Below are 7,631 nucleotides of genomic sequence, written 5' to 3' on the forward strand. Positions count from 1 at the left end.
ATCAAAGAACAAAAGTGTAATAGTCTTCAAAAACTTCACCTTAAATCAAATTGACTCTGATCATTTATGTGTATAATGTTTTTCTTTTTTTACAAAATTGCTCTATGATTTCAGTGTAAACAACAGCATTTGGTTTATGTCTTAAAATGTTTCTGTTTAATTTAAAAAAGGGGACTTTTGACAGAAACAGTAATGAATCTTTAAAGAACAAAGGGAGTTGCAGTTCAATGTGGGGGTGAAAATGTTTATTAAAAATGCATAGATGGAGCAAAAGATGAGATCAAATAGTGTGAGGAGTGATTCCTGCTCTGTTTGTTTTCCCCCTAAAAGTCATTAGGATTCTTGTATTTCTTCATAGATGCCTGATGGCTTTAGAAGCTGGCGGTATTGTTTAACAAAAGCTGTTATGTCAGAGATTTCAAATCTAAACGTCATATTTATTTAGTCTATTGATCTGTGTAACTTGTGCGATGGCAGGATCAGGGTTTACTGGAAACGAAGAAGCTTTGAGAGTTAAAGGAGCATTGACATGTATTGGCACGTGTGTTTAGACATGATGTCCTGATCAGTACAATAACAAAAAATGTATTAAACACTGATAGTACACATGTTTTAATAAAATGGGCAAAGGAGTCCACTGCAAAAAGAGGTAGTCTATAGGAAAAGAACACTAAGCTTAAGACAAAAAAAAAACACTTAAAATAGTAAAATGATGTGTTCATTTTTACTTAACAAAACCTTTTATAATAAAATGTTAAAATCTAGAAACAAGGAGCTTCACAAGCATTCATAAATGAAAAAAATATGCAAAATAAAGCTAAAGTATGACTTAAAATTGAATCTCATACAGCCCAATCAAAAATAAATATTTTTGCTAGTTCTAAGCAGTTTGTGTTTTTATACATTTTTTATGTACCTAGATTACAGTGATGAAAGAATAAGGATAAGTGGAAATGAATCATTTTAGAACAAAATGTTAGGACAATTACAATAGTACAATTTAGCCCATCTTAATAAATCGTCATAAAATCTCAAACTAGCACTTGTATTTGCAATATAAATCAAGTTTTTTTTTGTAATTCTGGATGGGATGGACATTTTTAATAAATAAAAATACAGGTAAGAAAGAAGGAAAACTCTGGTCATAATTTTTGTCTGCCATGCCTGAAATGGGATGTGCATTTGTACCATTTTGCTGTTCTTTTCATTTGTTTTCAGACTTTATTGTAATTTATTTTGTTCTTATAAATATTCAATATATCTGGTCTCCTTATTATCAAGTACATTTTTTTCTGTACTAGTTTTTAGTACAATCTTCTGTCTAACATCTACAAGTATATCACAACATCGCGTTTATTGTAATGTAATTTACATTTAAAGAAATCGGAAATGCTTTGACAACTCAAATGAAATCTTTTGTATTAAGGGATGCTCATAAGATAAGGCTGATCTCATTTATTATAAGTGTTTTTTTGAATACAGTTTTTGTTTTTATGTGTGTATTTTTTCATTTAAAATGACCGAGTTGTTTTAAGATGACTTTTTAAGATGTAAAATAAGATAAAATAAATCTTTATTGTCATTGTACAGTCACACTTGGTACAACAGTACAGCGAAATTGCAAACTGTCACATGGTGCAAAGAGAAAGAAGAAAACAACATAATAATAATAAACAGCTTACAATTATCTTTCATTCAAAAAAGTATCTAAAAATATATATATATATGCTATATTATACTACGTACTAATGTACTATATTATAATATGTACTATATTATAAAACGGCTACAGAGAGTACGGAGCAGGAGCAAAAATTCTAATTCAAATGAATTTTATTTCTATAGCACCTTTCATGTAGAGAAAACAGCTCAAGATGCTGTACATAAAAACAAACAAAAAATGAAAGCGAGGAAAAACAATGCAAAAAATAATTAAGTCCCTCATAACAAAATACACAAAAAGAATCTGGGACAAGTAAAAGAGAAACGACTAAAAAAAAAACCTTAAGAAGACAGAACCAAGACGGCGCCGTCTGCTCTGTCTTCATGTTGGCCGGGGTGTCAGCATAGACACAAACACCCCAGCCAAGGGTGAGAGACCACTCGTAAACCGTCTGAAACCGTCATATTCAATATCATCAAGTCCACGTCCATGTACGACAAAGATCTGTGGTGGATTATCTTCCTGACTGGCTCTCAGTCAGAAAGAGAAGAAACAGCAGCCATTCCTTAAAACTAAAAATAAGGCGGCCTCCAGAAACTGAAGTGAAGTTGTGAAAAGACCCAGTTGTCAGTTACATGTCCCAAAAACATAGTTTCATACTCGGGGAGGGGGAAAGTATGAAAGAAGCGAGGAGAACAATCCCAAACTGGCGCCCACCAGTAATTATGATCCGAGTACAAAGACATTTTTGCCATTCCAAAGGGAGAAGGCGAGTGTAGGTGTATTAATTCCTGTTCCTTCCTGCTTCCTTGACTTGGAAGTTTACATTTAGAAAAATAGCCCCCCCTTTTCCCTCAAAAGAACACAATAAACAAGAGCTGTCACTTTGAGTGATGCTGGTGGTGTGTAGCATCCGCGCTCCCACTGCTGCTCCCTATAGGATATGCCACACTGTGGCAACGTGGGAAACTGACGCCGTCAATTTATCAGAACAAAAGCTTTCCTCTGCAAGAGGAATACGTATGTTTGGGCCCTGGAGACAAAAATCATTCCACCCCCACCCGTACCTGCATCTAAACAGAATGTAGGACATTCACAACCCCCAAAATAGCAAATTCCCTCACAATTATCATTGTTGAATTTATCCCCTGCAGTCAAAAGTTGGTGCCTCACTTTAGGAGTTGGAGCCGCTTCTTTAATGCAAACTTTTTGGAGTAAACAACCAAAGGACGACAGGGGGCTCTAGGAGCGATTTCAGTAGACCTCTGCTGAAGTGGACCTTCTGTTTTCTTGTCTTTCCAGGATCCTGCCACTCTGACCCTCACAGGAGTCACCTTTTGGTAAGTACCTGACCTGATACCACATCTGGTTTAATTTAAGGCCCCAGTCCGGAACCTTTGAAGTTTATCACCTTAAAATGGAAGTTGGCACAGGCGGAGTGATGTAATTATTCATAGTTGAAGGTTATTAGAGGAAATGTTATATTATAACTAGGCTAACTGGGCCCCTTTGTTTAGAAATGACCCCATAGCTTGGATGTTGGAGCATGTTCTTTGAGGGAGAGGAGGCCCGCTCCTCAGTCTCTTCGGGACCAGCTTTAAGATCAACTTAATGGCATTGTGGGAGTTTGCACAAACAATAAAAAGGTTGAGTTGGTGGTTTGGAGACAGTATTTAACACTCTTGTACAGGGGGCTCTGATGCTGGAATCCTCTGCCTTCTGTTAAGGTCACTCCACATTACAAGAGAGTATGCTTGGTTCACATTACCACCTAGGCTTTTTGCTCTGCATATTTAGTTTTTTATAAGGACATGAATAAATTGAGTTTTCTGAAGTATAAACATATGTTCTAGACAATTAGAAAGAAAACTTCATTTGTGGATATCATGAAATTATGAAAAATTTTATTTTTACCTCTGCAGCTTAAATTTTAATGCGGTCTTATTGAGTTTTCATCTTAAAGATCCGCTTCAATGAAAAAGGAAAGATTGTGTTTTTCCGATGTTTTTGTAGATTTTTTTCTTATGATGGAGGACATAAAAAAAAATTAAAATTGTAATTGCATTTCTGAGTATTTCTTCATTCAAATCATTGTTGATCAGGAGCAGATTAAAACAAAAAAGCATTTAGAAAAAGCTTGTAGCTGTGACGTAGATGCTACCGTCAGTGGCTTACAAGTTCCCTGCATTCTGACACAAACAGATGGAAGAGTTTGGGAACAACAGCAACTCAGCCATGAAGTGGTAGGCCATGTAAACTGATGGAGAGGGGTCAGCAGATGCTAAAGTGCCTAGTGCAAAGAGGTCACCTCCTTTCTGCACAGCCAGTTGCTACAGATCTCCAAACTGCATGTGACCTTCGGATTAGCCCAAGTACTGAACGCAGCTGCATCCAAGCCACACATCACCAAATGCAAAGTAAATCTCTCCATGTGTACAGCACTTTGGGCCTCCTTGGCTGGTGGTGGAAGGTGCTTTATAAATATATAAATAAAGAAATGATGATGATGATGAAAGCATCGGATGAAGTGGTGGAATGCACGCCGCCACTGGGCTCCAGAGCAGTGGAGACGCCTTTTCTGGAATGATGAATCACACTTTCCATCGGGCAATCTGATTGGACGAGTCTGGCTTCGGAGGTTGCCAGGAGAACGATATATTTCAGACTGCATTGTGTCAAGTGTCAAATTTGGTGGAGGAGGAATTATGGTGTGGGCATGGCCTCTTAGTTCCAATGAAAGGGATACCAAAACAATTTGGACAATTCCATGCTCCCAACCTTGTGGGAAAAGATTGTAGCGGGCCCCTTCCTCTTCCAACATGACTGTGCACCAGTGGACAAAGAAAGGTCCATAGAGACATGGATGGCAGTCTGGTGTGGATGAACTTGACGGGCCTGCACAGAGTCCTGACCTGAACCCCATAGAACTCCTTTGAATTAGACTCCTGGTGTTGGTGGAGTCAGGCCTTTTCCTCCAACATCAGTGTGTGACCTCACCAATGCGCTTTTAGAAGAATGGTCAAAAATTCCTACAAACCCACTCCTCAGCCTTCCCAGAAAAGTTGAAGCTGTAAGAACTGCAAAAACATCATATTGAACTGTATGGGTTAGAAATGGGATGGCACTTCAAGTTCATGTGTGAGTCAAGGCAGCTGAGTGATTCCTTTTGGTAATATAGTGTGACTGTTGGAGTGAGTCCTTCCCCACTCCCTGTCATCCATCTGTTTACACTCTCTCCCACTATCTTACAGCCCTTCACACCCCCAACCTATCATTACCGGTGCAACAAAAAGGGCGAGCCATATCTGAGCTATCCAGCCGTGCAGTTTTGAGCCAGATGTCAGGTCGGGCGGGGAAAACAAAGACTTGCGTGGATCTAGTCGTCTACAAGTGGATGCATCACAATAGAGAGGAGCAGGAAGCTTGTGGTTCAAACTGCCTTTTTTTTGTCTACTCTAGATTCACAACTATTTGAATAAAGGAAATACTCAGAAATACAATTTTAAGCTTCATTCTCTTTATACATGCATGTCTTCCATGAGAAAAACACCATTTTCATCAGAGTGGGTGTTTTAAGCACAGCCTGATTTACACTATCACTCCAAACAACGTTTATAATTTAAATGGGGAGAAAAGCAATATATGATAAGTTCTGTCTCATGTTTCTCATTGAAGGAAAAAGAAAACAGTGTGATTTTGGTACTCAGCGAGCTCTTGGCATGCTCTGTTCAAACCCTATGCTTTTGCAACAGATGCTGAACTGCTCACATGGGAACCTAAGCTTCTTTTAATTGAGCATGAGGAATCTTTTGAACTCGCACTATTAAATTTCTCTGAATTGTTTTGGTATTTCAGGAAAATATTTGATTTGTTTTCAAAATTTGCAGGGTAATCCTTTTTGGATTAATAGCAGCTTTGGAAATAGTAATTTTCTTTAGCTTTCTAGCCAAAAGGCGCATTTAAAAATGCAGTTGCACAAAGAAAAAAGGTGACATATTTTACAGGATCAGGTTAGTAAGCTGCTTTATCTTTTAAACAAACATATGGGTTTTATACAGCGTTGCCAAGGAAACATGCATTTGTGGAAAAAGTGCACGTCAGGGTCATCTATCATAATTTAATTTTATCAGGCTGGCAAAACGGAAAACTGTTTTCAAGGTTGTACAGCTTTCCCTATATTCTTTTAAAGTTCACCCAGCGCTCACTTGACTTTCATGTTTGTCACATTTGTTGTAAAATGCAACGCAGATCTCTGTAGGACTATAAATCAGATTTTTCGATTAGAAACAAATAAACTTAAGGTGTTTTTAAAGCATATTGTAAATGTAAATATTGTCAATGTGTTTTGCATTTTTAACCAGGGAACTAAGAGATGAAAATCAAAATAAAAGTCAAAATGTTTTTTACTGTTATGCTGTTAAAGGAAATGCCACAAACTTAGAAACGTAAGAAAGTTGAGACTCAGTAACAACTGACCTGAATAGATGACTAATAAAATTCAAATTTCTGACATGTATTAGATATACTTAAAATCTATCTACAAATACACTCAAAGTATATCCATATATATGATAATATAATCCCTTTGGTACACTAATAATGGCCCGCGGCAGCAGTCCCTGATTAAATATTAGTTATTTGCGCAGCTCATTTTCCTATCAGGAAGTAAGACGACTCGGTCTCTGAGGCTCCTTGAAGTCATGACGTGAACCCAGAACTGACCTCTGCAGCATGTCTGGGTCTCGCCCAAGAAAACAAACAACATCCAAACTTTTGCAAAGATGGATGTGAATATTGTGCACAAAAAAGGAAAGCATTTTGTCGAACACCGCTAGCTTCACGGAGAGACTGTGGGTTAGCCTTGGGCAGCACAGACTCTTCCTGGAAGGGGCTGTTCCCCACTTTGTGACGTCACAATGTGAGAATCCACTTGTGTCCGTGGGTTGGGAGAGGCTGGTGCTCAGAGCTCAGATTTTTAGAGGAATACTCAGAGATACGTGAACGGATATATACCAAAATACCACTTTGGGGTTGGTTATAGTGAGGAATGAACATTAAAATACATGTAAAAACTCAGAAAAGTTGAAGTTGTATGACATAGGTCCTTTAATGTACAGTTTGTTTATGCATTTGTGCAAAAGACTGAAAATGAATAACTAGATTTTTCAATGACACGTTTGGCTTCATCATGTAATAATTTATTTATTTATTTATAATAATAATAATATATTTTATTTGTATAGTGCTTTAAATGGCACACAAAGACACTTTACAACACGTGAGTGAAAAACAGTCAATAAAAACGAGCTAATACAATAAAAATAAAAACATAAAAATGACAGATTAAAGATTAAAAGCAATTTTAAAAAGATGATTTTTTTTTAAACATTGGGAGGTCAGTGCAGTCTCTGAGGTGTTGGGGCAAAGTTTTCCAATTTTATTTATCAATATAGTTCATTATTTATATTTCTTCTTAAATGTTTACTGGTTAAATGGTAGCTTTAGCGTGAGAACTCATGTTTTATTCGATATATTTCTGAGAAAATCCACCTTTTTTGTGATGTTTAAAGATGCATAAAAATTAAACTGAATTAGGAAAAAAAAATTCTATATTAAAAAACTGCAGACCTTTAAATCGATATATATATTTTTTGGCTTAAACCCGCCTTACTTTGTTTAGAAACGGACTACTATCGAGGTAAAAACCCAGCTGGCGTTGCTGTATCTTTGTTTCTTTTGACAAATGGCTCATGTGTGTTGAGGGAAATTGATTTTGAGATGCAGGTATTTTTGCTGGTCAGGTTAAAGTGTCCTAATTTTTGACCTCATCTATTATCTTTGTTCTGAAGCTGTAAACAGATGTATTTGATGAGTCAGTTTGTTTTCCTATGAAACTGTTGGTTTCAGCAGAGCGGCATGGCGGCTGACTGAAATCTGGTCTGATCAGCAGCTGTTCTCTGAGACCGTT

General features: G+C 37.0%; 1 long non-coding RNA gene across 1 annotated transcript in view; it reads left to right on the plus strand.

The window, feature by feature from the left end:
* The window catches only part of LOC111947392, a 33,837-nt gene extending 28,887 nt beyond the window's left edge, over positions 1-4,950 (plus strand). Inside the window, exons 3-4 of the long non-coding RNA XR_002873201.1 lie at positions 2,966-3,003; positions 4,915-4,950. This is a non-coding gene — a long non-coding RNA (uncharacterized LOC111947392). The remainder of the gene's footprint in view (positions 1-2,965; positions 3,004-4,914) is intronic.
* The last annotated feature ends 2,681 nt before the right edge of the window (positions 4,951-7,631 follow it).

Source organism: Oryzias latipes, chromosome 4, assembly GCF_002234675.1.
Source record: "Oryzias latipes chromosome 4, ASM223467v1".
NCBI classification, from domain to species: Eukaryota; Metazoa; Chordata; class Actinopteri; order Beloniformes; family Adrianichthyidae; genus Oryzias; species Oryzias latipes.